The sequence below is a fragment of the Python bivittatus genome, unplaced genomic scaffold, assembly GCF_059951505.1.
Source record: "Python bivittatus isolate LINGU-HERP-01145 unplaced genomic scaffold, Pbiv_v1 ctg000430_np1212, whole genome shotgun sequence".
Classification (NCBI taxonomy): Eukaryota; Metazoa; Chordata; class Lepidosauria; order Squamata; family Pythonidae; genus Python; species Python bivittatus.
This window is the reverse complement of record NW_028277071.1, coordinates 1,928,898-1,943,614: the sequence shown is the minus strand read 5'-3', so window position 1 is coordinate 1,943,614 and position 14,717 is coordinate 1,928,898. Positions and strand designations below refer to the sequence as shown.

The 14,717-nt window shown below is 40.1% G+C and overlaps 1 pseudogene; it reads left to right on the top strand.

The window, feature by feature from the left end:
* The first annotated feature begins 78 nt into the window (after nt 1–78).
* Nucleotides 79–14,209, top strand: LOC148215239 (vomeronasal type-2 receptor 26-like; annotated as a pseudogene).
* The last annotated feature ends 508 nt before the right edge of the window (nt 14,210–14,717 follow it).

Below are 14,717 nucleotides of genomic sequence, written 5' to 3'. Positions count from 1 at the left end.
CTCTCACTCTAAGTTCTCATTTTTTAAGTATTTTGATTAATACTGTAGTATTCTGGGTGATTTATTTTAACAATAACAATGGCAAAAGGAATGCTTGACTTATTTGTGTTTAAGCAAAATGATCACATCTCCAGGAAAGGTACAGCAAAGAGGGATTTTATTATTCCCTCTCGGCAGCTATCATCTTTCATGATATGATATTTCTTTCTTTTTTAATTTGCAAGCCACCCAGAGTTGTTGTGAAGTTGGGCAACCCTAAAAATGTATTTTATAAATTATAAATGAACAGGCAACCATAAGGTTGCATGTAGCCCCTGAAAGCACCCCAAAATTCTGTGGATAACCTACAAAGACTTTCAAAATCTGTTTCCAAATTGTAACTTTTATTGTAACAGAAGGGGGAAACAATAAACCCATGACAGGGGAGTAATCTTTTAAACTGTATTTGATTTTAATTCAATACAAATGAAATTAAACCCAATTAATTTACTTTGCCTCCTTCCACAATGTTTCTGTTTCCTTAAAAAATTTAAATCTTAAAGTTACAACATTGGACTATTGGAACAAAGTTACAAAGCTTCAGTGAATGCTACTCTGAATTTGAATGATCAGTTTCTCCTTGCCACAAAACTTTATGAATCCATAATGGAAAGAAGGAATGAAGGAGCAATGTGTTCCTTTTGCTTGAATCATTGTAGCATCAAAACTACAAAGGTACAATTAGGTGGGAGGGAGAGAGAGAAGCGGACTTCTGTTGAGAAGCAAATATTCCCTAAAAGGAAAAGTTCCACCTAGACAGAGGCCAGTGAGCCTTGCCTTCTCTGCATGAATGGGAAGGGCAAGAAGCCGGAGTTCAGCCAATAAGGTCCTGTAAAAGCCATAATCCAAACTGGACACTAACCTATCCCCATTGACAAACCACTGCAATCTGAACTTGATTTGTTTAAGTTTGCTATAAGAACAGGCAGGAGCAGTAGGGAAGACATTCAGCTTAGGCTGCTATGTCCTTTCTTTGCCCAGACTGTTTACAGGTAAACAAATTATTGTTAATTTTGGCATACAAATCTCAGTCTCATGTAATTTGATATTGCTTTGTTGTTCAGTCGTTAAGTCGTGTCCAACTCTTCGTGACCCCATGAACCATATCGCGCCAGGCCTTCCTGTCCTTCACTGCCTCCCTGAGTTTGCTCAGTTTCATGCTCATTGCTTCAGTGATTCTATCTAATCATCTCATCCTCTGCCATACTCTTCTCCTTTTGCCTTCAATTTGATATTGCTAAACTCCCTCAAATTCTTTTGTCATCTTCATTAAAATAAAAATCCTTTATTTTTCTTACTTCAAAGCCCTTGGGCCTAGTAACTCTAGTTGATAAAGATGAAGTAGATACATTTGTTTCAAAATTTATTCCCAAGGAATGAGAACTCTCCTTTTCTGCCCATCCAGATTCCCCCATCCTGAATCAGCTGAGTTAAAGTACACCATGCCTGACCTTCAACTTTTAATATGTTCTGTTGGTATGAGCTTGGAAAGACAGCGAGAACGTATACCCACAGAAATCACACCTATAAACCAGTGTTTATTTTCTTTTAGCCTATTAGTACCTAATAATCAATGCACACTAATTACTATTTATAGTATAGCTAATTAACATTGTAATTAAAATATATTTAATGAGCATCATACCAAATGTTGGAAGCAATTCTGGTTTTATTTTAAATAAATAATTTTGAATGAATAACGTTGATACTTTTTGGGTAGACGTTTCAAATTTTTGTACTACTTTGTACACTTCAGCCTCCTGGAGACTGGAATGATTTTTGTTGTTGTTGTTTAGTTGTTAAGTCGTGTCCGACTCTTCGTGACCCCATGAACCATATTGCGCCAGGCCTTCTGGTCCTTCACTGCCTCCCGGAGTTTGCTCAGTTTCATGCTCATTGCTTCAGTGATGCTATCTATGTCAGGATTTTCTTTCTCATGGGAAAGGATTCATCCCGTTATCTTTACAACCATAACAAATAATATTTTGACTACAGAGATCATGTGAAAAACACCTGTTATTGTGTGTTGTGTATTGTGCTATTTACTGCCACCTATTGGCGTGTGTATGCTAGTTACCCAGTGGGGGTGGCATAGAGCTATAATACAAGGGGAGGAAAATGTTCAGCTTCTCTGAGTAATTGTTAGTTGTTTTAGTGTTAGCCACTATGTAGGTTTTATGGGCTACGTAGTTGTAACAAAGTACCAAGTAGCGTACCTCTTCTCTAAGAGTTTGTAGCTAGAGATTTTGTTAAGCTTGTGTTGCTAATAAGTCTTGGATGCTACATTAAATGAGAAGATGTGTTTTTCTTTATATTTTGTATGATATTTGCATTTTATGGAATTTTGCATTTTTATCAATAAACACCAGTTAGTATATATTTTCTGACTGGATTTCTTTGGGAAACAAGAAATGGACATTGCATTGTGTTTGCTGTCATGGCTAATATTTTCCTGGAGTTTTTGCTGCGCTCTGCACTGAGCTTGAGCTTCATTATCGATCCTTCCAATGAGCAATCAGGGTTGATTTCCTTTAAGATTGACTGGTTTGACCTCCTAGCAGTCCAGGGGACTCTCAAGAGTCTTCTCCAGCACCACAGTTCAAAGGCATCAATTCTTTGGCACTCCGCCTTCTTTATGGTCCAGCTCTCACAGCCATACATTACTACTGGATGGAATGATTTGCAAACATATAAATCTAGCAATGAACAAACAAATAAGGGGGGTGAGGAGGAGATTCTTCATCTACTTCCAGAAATAAATCTCTGTTAAAATAATAAGACAGGGTGCCAAATAATGCCAACAGCTTATTTAGATGGAAGATATAAAGGGTTACCAATTACAGGTTTTTTTCCCTTTCATCAGCATTAAAAACCCAACCTTGAGAAACAAATGGTCTCTAGGCATAGGTTAAACCAGTGTTTTTCAAACTTGGCAGCTTTAAGATATGTGGACTTCAACTCTCAGAATTCCCGAGTCTACACACCTTCAAGTTGCCAAGTTTGAAAAACACTGGGTTAAACTGTTGTGTGTCTCAGCACTGGTTGTTACCTACCTGAATAATCAAGTCGGGACTGAGACCTCCCATCAGTGCTCTACATACATCAATGCAAAATAGTCCAGCAGTAGATGGAGACACTAATGTTCTATTTCTGAAATGTTTCTCTCCCTTTCTCTTTAAATTTTCATATGGTTCATTTGAACATTCAGTGAATAATCAGCTTGATCCTGATACCTTTTACCACATGGTCCCCAATGAAGCCCTTCAGTACCAGGGAATTGTCCTCTTACTTCTGCATTTCAGATGGAAATGGATTGGACTCATGACTTTCAATGATGATGGTGGAGAACATTTCTTGCAAACTCTGGAACCGATGCTTTCTGAGAATGGAATCTGTTCAGCCTTTACAAACAGAGCTCCAAGCCATATCCATGTGCATAATCTAGGGCACATAAACAATTACGTCGTAGATACCATTTCACTTTTCTTCAGCAGCAAAGCCAATGCTATTATTATACATGGTGAAAGTGCCATCATTATGTGGTTGACTACTATTATAAAGGGGGCTGAAAAGCAGTCCAAATATAACAAGAATCACACTGGAAAAGTATGGATTACTACAGCACAGATTGATATTATTTTTTGCATACTTCAAAGGTCCTGGAATATACAAATGCTCCACAGGGCTATTTCCTTTACAATTCACTCGAATAAACTTCTAGGTTTCCCAGAATTTATCCATCTTTTCTGGAACAAAACAAAGTGGTTTTCTCAAGGAATTCTGGGAGCAAGCATTTGACTGTTTAATCCAAAATTCTGAAACACCAAAAAACATCAGTATACCTTGTAATTGAATGGAGACAATAGAGCACTTCCTGCACCCTTTTTTGAAATGGGAATGATCGGCCACAGCTACGGTATTTACAATGCTATCTATGCTCTGGCACATGCCATAAATGCTTTTCACAGACTGAGACCTCATCATAAAGCATTGGAAACTTGGGGCAGACACCTTCAGCCCTGGCAGGTAATATCTCTTAAGAAACATCAATTTTCATGACTTTCACTCATCATGCACGCTGATTCATAGGTACACGTAGTAACATTGGGAGAAACATTAATCTTGCTCCCATCCTTCTAGCAAAGGGAATAAAAATCAGGACCTTGCCCAGGTCATTTTTTCATCTCTTGGCTTATCATTTGTATTTCCATTCTATCACCTCTGTTTTATAATCCACAATTTCTTTATTTTTCCAATGTTTCTACATCATCTACAATGTTTCACCTCTTCATCCTGTTGGTCTATAAGTTCTTCCATGTTGTTCTCTTTCACATCTTTCTTTTCTACCTTAGATTCTTCTTCAAAAAATAAATTTGCAGGTGCAGAGATTATTGCTGTCAGTTTAACTATAAGTTTCTCTCCCAATTCTTTAAAAATGCTCAAGTGTCATACCTTTGTCATTTTATAAATTTTATTGCTCCTCTTTTGGTTCTAAAATAAAAGACAGGTTTTTTTAAAAAAAATTCTTTCTCCTGCCTGTAACTTTAGTCCCGTCTAGTGTCCCATTTCTATAATCACAAAGTCTCAGGTTTCTTTCTTTTTTTCAAATTTCAACCAATCATCTCTTTCCTGATAAATTAAACAATCTGTTTTCCCACAAAGATAATAATCTGCTTACTTAGTTATTTCAAAAGTCTTAGCAAAAGTTCTAATATTCCAAATTTGTCTGGTCCCTTAATTTGTTTATAACTTTCTTGAATTAATTCATATTTAGCTTTTTGCCATTTAGTTTGTACAGGTAGTCCTCGCTTAATGACCATAATTGGGACCGGAATTTAGGTTGCTAAGTAATATGGTCATTAAGCAAATCATCACCTGACCAAACCCAATTTTACTACATTTTTGCACTGGTCATTAAGTGAATCATGTTGTTCCCCACTGATTTAGCTTGCCAGAAGCCAGCTGGGAAGGTCGCAAATGGCAATCATGTGACTCCAGGACACTGCAACCATTGTAACTGCGAGCTCATTGCCAAGCGTCTGGATCATGGCCACGTGATCATGGGGGCACTGTGCTGGTCCCGGTTGTAAGTCACTTTTTTAGCACCATCGTAACTTTGAACAGTCACTAAACAAACGGTTGTTAAGCAAGGACTACCTGTATTCTTTAAATTCTTTAAGCTGGTAGTTAGTTTTTCTTCTATTTTGGGATTATGTTTTAGTCACCAGGTACTTTTTCAAACTTGTTGCTTGGAAGATCTCTTTTAACTCTAAAATAATTATAATTCCAAAAGTGGTTAAAAAGTACAGTTCCTCGAAGTCTTTAGCTTGCTTGCCCTTTCATGATCAAAAGGAAAACTTGAGCCTAGGTGTCCAGGGAAAATACAAAGCACACAGCAAGGCATCAACAGAGTATTAGCCTGGAAGTTGTTTTTAAAAATTATTTCATAACACCAGCTCTGGACTTAGCAGTGTTACTCAAGGAATTAAGCATTCCCTCTAGGCGTAGAGGGGAACCAGATCAGAGATAGCCTACTGCAAAGATCATGAGGAATGGGTTTGGAGAGCAAGAAACTGTTCAGCGTGTGGGTATTGGAGCTGTAATCTTACTTACTTCTGTCTTTCCACTAAGCTCCATTCACTGCTCAGAAATATTGCCTTCAACAACAGCGCCAAGGATGAAATTATGTTCAGTAAATATGGAGAACTAGAAGCTGGATTTGATATTACAAACTTGGTTACTTTTCCTAATAACTCCTATATCAGGGTCCAAGTGGGAAGATTGGATCAACATGTTCTGCCTGGCATAATGCTCACCATTAATGAGGAGAGAATTGAGTGGCACAGAAATTTGACTCATGTGCAAGTATAACCTTACTGTCTGATCTTTCACTTGTAAACTGTAGGCCTGCATGGATTGAAACAGTCCCTCTGGTTTAGACATTCAAGGCTTATCTCCCTTGAGAGGTGGCTGTTTCCCAAACAGGAGCTCCTGAGTTTTCACACTGTTACTGAACAAAGTGAAGTTGTTCCTCTGTGAAGTAGAAGTAGACTTCTCCTTTGTGCAATTCACAGTGTTGCTTTGAATGGGTGCTTTGCTCAAATCTCTGATGAAGCAAAATGCTTTTTCAAAGACATAGTAACCAGTCAATATCACTCAAAAATGAGATATATATAACATCAGCTACTTGAAATAACTGAGATTACTGATTTTGATGACAAGGAGCTAAATGTCTTCTTAAATTATAGAAACTATAACAAAGAATATGTTAGCCAAAATGTATATCCTATGTCTAGCATGTTATTTTCATTGTCATACAAGTACTTTGGGAAAACTGTGTCTGGAGTCTAAAATATGTTAGATTATATTCCCCATCTCTTAAAGCTTGCAAGCTTCTCCCTGGCCTCCAAGATGATGGCCAAGTTCTTTGCCCATGAATGGAAAAATTCATCTTGTTCAGTTTTGAATGTGCCATCCTTTTGGGCAGAGGTGGAACCCTCCCATAGCTTTTGTCTTTGGATTAACAGCAGACTCTTGGTAAACCATAATCTCTCTAAAGTTCTTAGTGCTAATGTCTTCCTTTCTCCAATAATAGTTACCTCCTCTCTCTGTGTAATGATCATTGCCATGCTAGATACAGAATGGAGAAGAAGGAAGGGAAGAAATTTTGCTGTTACAATTGTGCTCCATGTCCAGAAGGAATGTTCTCATACAAAGATGGTAGGAAATACATTTATACATCTTAATTTAATTACATAAGAAAGTATAATTTCTTACGGTTTGCTGAGACTTGTGGCAGAAGGTAGAGCCTACCTGGTATATATTGATTATGAGCCACCCAAAGTTTGATACGAGATGGGCATCTATATAAATGTTTAAATAAATAAATATAAATCTGTACTGCTTATGAGCCTGAACTCTAAGCAATTATGCAAAAGCTTAGACATAAGATGAATTTTACTTTTTAGTTATATTCTTCAGCAATTCAGATGGGATTGCTGCTACTGAACCAGCCTCACTGCTGCATAGCAGCTTCCCTGACTTGATGCTGTGGCTGAGGTTGGGGGCAGCTTGGGAGTTAATGGCCACCATGGCAATCCTGTTCAACATGACTCAGTCTCTCCTGGACAGGGATGAGTTGTGAGGAACATCTGCAGGGTAGCTGTGAATACTATTTATGGCTTGGATCTACTCTGACTTAGATTCTGGCAGTGTACACGTTTGGGACTTGACCAAGGTGTGGTCCAGCATGGTTATCTAGGAAGAATTTCAGCCTGTTAGTCCCAAGGAAGTAGATAGGATCCTAGGGGCTATAGACACCTGTGTATTTAGATCCATGTTCCTCCTGGATTGTCAAGGCCTCCTGGGAGACTACCTGTGGCTAGATCCAGGTGGTGGTAAATGCATCCTTGAGGAAGAGGGTGATTTTTCTGGTTCTTTACACCCTTCCCTCAGGAATTCAGTCTTGAATCCAAGCCCTGGACAATTTTTGTTTTATCTTCAACCTTCTCTTTTTAAGAAAGGGCTAAGAAGGTGGTTGGTTTGCAATTCCAGAGAGCCCTGGAGGAAATGGATTATCTGACCCTTGCCATTTGTGGTTCAGAATGGTATACAGTATAGAGACGACACTGATTACAGCTGTAGATTACCTGTGGTGGGACTGGGATGGAGGTGGCCAACCATCCTGGCCCTCCTTGATCTGTCAGGAGCCTTTGATACCATGGATCATGGTATTCTTCTGAATCAGAGTCAGGAGTAGGGGGCATGATGTGGCAGTAGTATTCCTCCTTCCTCTGGGGCTGGTTGCATTTGGTGTTTGTAGTGGGGGAGAGATCTAGACCTAGACCCCTGCTTTGTTGCTTTGTGGGGTTCCTTAGGATTCTACTGTCTCTTCATTCCTATATAATATCTACATGAAGCCACTAAGTGAGGTCATCCATTGACACAAGTTAAGTATAATCAGTATGCTGATGATACACAGCTTTAGATCTTTTCCCTAGGTCTATTAATTTTGTTGTCAAGATTGTTCCCCAGCATATGGAGGCTGTGGGATTCTGGATGGAGAAGAATAATCTTCAGCTCAACCCAAGCAAGGTCATGTGGCTGTAGGTTTAGGTCCCATGGATCTACGGACCTTCCATCTTTAGTTCTACATGGGGTTGCATTCCACCCGACAGAACTGGTGCACAATTTAGGTGTCCTTTGGGACTTATGACTGCTGCTTGAAGAGCAGGTGGTAGCTGTGGTCAAAAAAGACTTTGCACAACTCTTAAGCACCAATTTTATCTCTTCCTGTATCAGGAGATCCTGCTCATAGACACTCTTGCCTTGGTCATCTCCTACTTGGGCTACTCCAACTCACTGTACATGGGGCTGTCTTTAAAGACCATCCAGAAGCTACAGTTGGTCCAGAATGCAGTGGCATCAATAATTATGGATGCGCCATAGAACCCCATGTAATATAACTACTTTACAAGCTGCACTAGCTTCCTATAGGCTTCTGGATGCAATTCAAAATGCTGGTAATTACCTTTAAAGCCCTTCATGAGACATGGCTATGTTATTTGTGGAACTGCCTGTCTCTGAAGATATCTGCCTGAACTATAATATCTGACACAGTGGGAGATATCTGTCTCCCTATCATAGTATACCCCCATGATTTGGGTGGCCCTAATGCTGTTAGATTTCTATAGAAAAACTAGTTTCCCCTGGGGATTGGGCTGGGACATTGGATAAGCCCATCTGTTAAATGGTCTCACACATATGTTACAATCTGGCGTGAGTTTGTATCGTCTTATGTTGTGGACCCCCTTCATGGATCACTGCCTTGTCGTGGCGAAGGGGCTTGCATAACTCAGTGAAGCCATGAGCTATACCGTGCAGGGCCACCCAAGACGGACAGGTCATGACAGAGAGTTCTGACAAAATGTGGTCCACTGGAGAAGGAAATGGCAACCCACTCCGGTATCCTTGCCAAGAAAACCCCATGGACAATGTTAAAAGGCTAAAAGATATGATGCCGGAAGATGAGCCCCTCAGGTCGGAAGGTGTCCAATATGCTACTGGGGAAGAGCGGAGGGCATTTCCAAGTAGCTCCAGAAAGAGTGAAGCGGCTGGGCCAAAGCCGAAAGGACGTTCAGCTGTGGATGTATCTGGAAGCGAAAAGAAGGTCCAATGCTGTAAAGAACAATATTGTATAGGTACCTGGAATGTAAGATCTATGAACCAAGGCAAGCTGGATGTGGTCAAACATGAGATGACAAGATTGAACGTCGACATCTTGGGAATCAGCGAACTGAAATGGACGGGAATGGGTGAATTTAATTCGGGTGACCATTATATCTACTACTGTGGGCAAGAAACCCTTAGAAGAAATGGAGTTGCACTCATAGTCAATAAGAGAGTGGGAAAGGCAGTAATGGGGCACAACCTCAAAAACGACAGAATGATCTCAGTGCGTATCCAAGGCAAACCATTCAATATCAGAGTCATCCAAGTCTATGCCCCAACCACTGATGCTGAAGAAGCTGAAGTTGACCGCTTCTATGAAGACCTACAACACCTTCTAGAACTAGCACCAAAAAAAGATGTCCTTTTCATCACTCTTTTCCAACAACACAAGAGACGACTCTACACATGGATATCACCAGATGGTCAATACCAAAACCAGATTGATTATATACTTTGCAGCCAAAGATGGAGAAGCTCTATACAGACAGCAAAAACAAGACCAGGAGCTGACTGTGCCTCAGATCATGAGCTTCTTACTGCAAAATTTAGGCTTAAATTGAAGAATGTAGGGAAAACCACTAGACCACTCAGGTATGACTTAGATCATATTCCTTGTGAGTACACAGTGAAGGTGATGAATAGATTTAGAGGGTTAGATTTGGTAGACAGAGTGCCTGAAGAACTATGGATGGAGGTCCGTAATATTGTACAGGAGGCAGCAACTAAAACCATCCCAAAGAAAAAGAAATGCAAGAAAGCAAAATGGCTGTCTGATGAGGCTTTACAAATAGCTGTGGAAAGAAGGAATGCGAAAAGCAAGGGTGAAAGGGAAAGATATAAGCAACTGAATGCAGATTTCCAGAGAATAGCAAGGAGAGATAAGAAGACTTTCTTAAATGAACAATGCAAAGAAATTGGGGGAAACAATAGAATGGGGAAGACTAGAGATCTCTACAAGAAAATTGGAGATATGAAAGGAACATTTAGTGCAAAGATGGGCATGATAAAGGACAAAAAAGGCAGGGACCTAACAGAAGCAGAAGAGATTAAGAAGAGGTGGCAAGAATACACAGAAGAACTATATAAGAAAGATCTTAATGTCCCTGATGTCCACGCTGGTGTGATCACTGACCTTGAGCCAGACATCCTAGAGAGTGAAGTCAAGTGGGCCTTAGGAAGCATTGCTAACAACAGAGCTAGTGGAGATGACAGTATTCCAGCTGAATTATTTAAAATACTAAAAGATGATGGTGTTAAAGTGCTGCACTGAATATGCCAGCAAGTTTGGAAAACGCAACAGTGGCCACGGGATTGGAAAAGGTCAGTTTATGTTCCAATTCCAAAGAAGGGCAATGCCAAAGAATGCTCAAACTATTGCACAATTGCATTCATTTCACATGCTAGCAAGGTTATGCTCAAAATCCTACAAGCTAGGCTTCAACAATACATGAACCGAGAACTACCAGATGTACAAGCTGGGTTTCGAAGAAGCAGAGGAACTAGAGGTCAAATCGCCAACATTCGCTGGATCATGGAGAAAGCACGAGAGTTCCAGAAAAATACCTACTTCTGCTTCATTGACTATGCAAAAGCCTTTGATTGTGTGGATCACAACAAACTGTGGCAAATTCTTAAAGAGATGGGAGTACCAGACCACCTTACCTGTCTCCTGAGAAATCTGTATGCGGGCCAAGAAGCAACAGTTAGAACTGGTCATGGAACAACCGATTGGTTCAAAATAGGGAAAGGTGTACGACAAGGCTGTATACTGTCACCCTGCTTATTTAATCTATATGCAGAGTACATCATGAGAAATGCCGGGCTGGAAGAATCACAAGCCAGAATTAAGATTGCAGGGAGAATCATCAACAACCTCAGATATGCAGACGATACCACCCTAATGGCAGAAAGTGAAGAAGAACTAAAGAGCCTCTTGATGAGAGTGAAAGAGGAGAGTGCAAAAGCTGGCTTGAAACTCAACATTAAAAAAACTAAGATCATGGCATCTGGACCCATCAATTCCTGGCAAATAGAAGGGGTAGAAATGGAAGCAGTGACAGACTTCATTTATTTGGGCTCCAAGATCACCACAGACAGAGACTGCAGCCATGAAATTAAAAGACGCTTGCTCCTTGGGAGGAAAGCTATGGCAAGCCTAGATAGCATATTAAAAAGCAGAGACGTCACCTTGCTGACAAAGATCCGCATAGTCAAAGCTATGGTTTTTCCAGTAGTAATGTATGGCTGTGAGAGCTGGACCATAAAGAAGGCTGAGCGCCGAAGAATTGATGCCTTTGAACTGTGGTGCTGGAGAAGACTCTTGAGAGTCCCCTGGACTGCTAGGAGGTCAAACCAGTCAATCTTAAAGGAAATCAACCCTGATTGCTCATTGGAAGGATCGATAATGAAGCTCAAGCTCAGATATTTTGGTCACCTAATGCGAAGAGAGATCTCTTTGGAGAAGACCCTGATGCTGGGAAAGATTGAAGGCAAAAGGAGAAGAGGACGGCAGAGGATGAGATGGTTAGATAGCATCACTGAAGCAATGAGCATGAAACTGAGCAAACTCCAGGAGGCAGTGAAGGACAGGAAGGCCTGGCGCAATATGGTTCATGGGGTCACGAAGAGTCGGACACGACTTAACGACTAAACAACAACATGTTGTGGACTTTTCTTTTTTAATGTATATTGCCCAGAGTTGCAATTTGTGAGTTGGCTGGCCACGTAAATTGCATAAACAAGCAAACATGTCCTAGATTTACCGTATTTTTCCATCAATAAGATGCCCCCATGTACAAGACGACCCCCACTTTTCCAACCCAAAATTAAGAAATCAATATTTTAATAGTGCAGAACACATTTTTATTTAGTAATTAAGTAACATTTATCTGATACACTTGATGGGAGGAGGTCCAAACCGTCTCTCTGCAGCTCTATGTCCATGCTCTTTTGCATAACTGATTACATTCAATCACGAGTGAAACTGCTGATAGCTTGTCTCTGCAAACCGACTTCCTCCAATTGGTATGTTCAGCATCAGCTGACGTCAGTTACATAAGGCTCGTGATTGGAGGAAGTCTGTTTGCAGAGACAGTATGGGCAGTTTCACTCGTGATTGGAGGCTCGTGATTGGAGGAAGCCTGTTTGCAGAGACAAGCTATTTCACTCGTGATTGGAGGCTAGCAATAGGAGGAAGCCTGTTTGCAGAGACAAAGTATGGGCAGTTTTGCAAACGCGTGGTTTTCTCCTCGGCTTACTTCCTTGCATAAGACGCCCTTCAATTTTTAGTGTAAGGATTTTAGAAAAAAGTATAGTCTTATAGTCGGAAAAATACAGTATATCAAGCTCCCAGAAGAGCTCAAAATCAATGTTCAATCTAAAATTAGGTTTAAAAGTTCAGTACATCAAAAAGGCCTCTCCACCACCAGTAGCTATAGTTCATAACAACAGCAGCAGCAGCAACTCAACCTGCTTATGGGAAAATCATAACTAGCTAATAAGGTTTGTAAAGTCTGTTGTCTTATTTCAAATCCCACCAGCTGTACCTGTGAACATAGTATATAGCAAGGACCCTTCATGTTTAGGGGCCACTGGGCATAGCTGGTATTTTGAGAGCTAGTTATGGGCACTCCCACAGAAAAGAATATTTGACAAACACCAGCTGAACAAACCTCAGAATTACAGGCCTTTCAGAAAACCCTGAAGTCTGACTTATTTCCCAGATTCCTCTGGGAAGTCTGCAGTGATTTTTTTTCCAAATGTGTATGTGGGTATCTCTCTATCTCCATCTCTATCTATCTCTATTTCCATCATCTTTGCCTCTGCTCTCTATCATTTCTACCTCTATCCTCTGTGTGTGTGTGTGTGTGTGTGTGTGTGTGTGTGTGTGTGTCTTTGTATTTGGGACAAGAACTTGATTAAGGCTGATATTTGTTGCAATCTTGTTTTCTTCTGCAAGTTGCCTTGAGAGCTTCTGGAGGGTGGCTGAAAAATATTTTAAATCTATAGTAATCCTAAGTATTAACCCTCTTTTTCAGACACAGATTACTGCATCAGATGCCCAGAAGATCAATACTCAAGTGAAACCAGAGATCACTGCATCTCGAAAATTCACAGCTTCATTTCTTTTGAAGAACCTTTGGGCATCACGTTGGCTTCTTTGGCTCTTCTCTTTTCTTTGATTACACTGTTTGTGCTTGGAATCCTCATTAAAGAAAGGGACACTCCCATTGTCAAAGCCAACAACCAGAGCCTCACCTACCTTCTTCTCATTTCTCTCTTTCTTTAATTCCTCTCTACTTTGCTATTCATAGGTCAGCCCAATAAGGAGATCTGCCTCCTCCGGCAAACAGCTTTTGGCATCATCTTTTCCATTGCTGTTTCATCTGTTTTGGCCAAAACTACTACAGTGGTTATAATTTTCATGGCTTCCAAACCAGGAAACATTTTTCAAAAATGGGTAGGAAAAAAACTGGCCTGTTTTATTGTCTGTTCTTGCTCCCTTGTTCAAGTTATAATTTGTGGTCTTTGGATTTTTACTTTCCCTCCATTCCCAGATTTGGACATGCACTCACTACATGGAGAAATCATTGTGGAATGTAATGAAGGATCAGTTACCATGTTTTACTCTGTCTTAGCTTACATGGGTTTTCTGGCCATTCTCAGCTCCACAGTGGCTTTCCTAGCCAAGAAATTACCTGATAGTTTTAATGAAGCCAAGTTCATCACCTTCAGCATGTTGGTCTTTTGCAGTGTTTGGCTCTCCGTTGTACCCACCTACCTGAGCACCAGGGGAAAATACATGGTGGTTGTGGAGATCTTCTCTATCTTGTCCTCTAGTGTTGGCTTACTGGCATGCATCTTTTTCCCCAAATGCTACATTATAGTTTTGAGCCCTGATCTGAACAGAAGAGAACAGCTGGTAAGGAGAAAGCAATGAAATACAAGTCATCAAGTTATCTCACATAATCTTGTATTTCCTCTTCATGAAAAACACACAAAGCATTCTATACAGTGTCTGGAGGGAGAAAGATCATCCTTCAACTCAACATCTCTGCAAAATATTCAAGATAAACATGTAGATGAAATCTTGTAGACTGGAAAGACGATAGTCCTTCAGGTATTGTTGGCCTGTAATTCCTTGGGAGACTAGATTGAGAAGTATGCAAATCATTCTTGATGCAACTTGATACATTATACTGTTTCAACTTGAAATAGTTTCCCCATTCAAAATGTTAAAACAAGTTGAGCTGAAGCCTCAAAGTGAGTCAATGTGTTGCAGATCACTGATTGCAAATCTTTTGGTATATCCGGTCACATGAATAGCTTTCTAATCATATCTCCAAACTGAATCTTTGCATGATCCTAGGTCCTGATGTAAAAGAATAATCTTTTGAAACTATAAAATTGATGTTCCTTGTTTTGATTTTCTGTTCTGATTTTGAGAG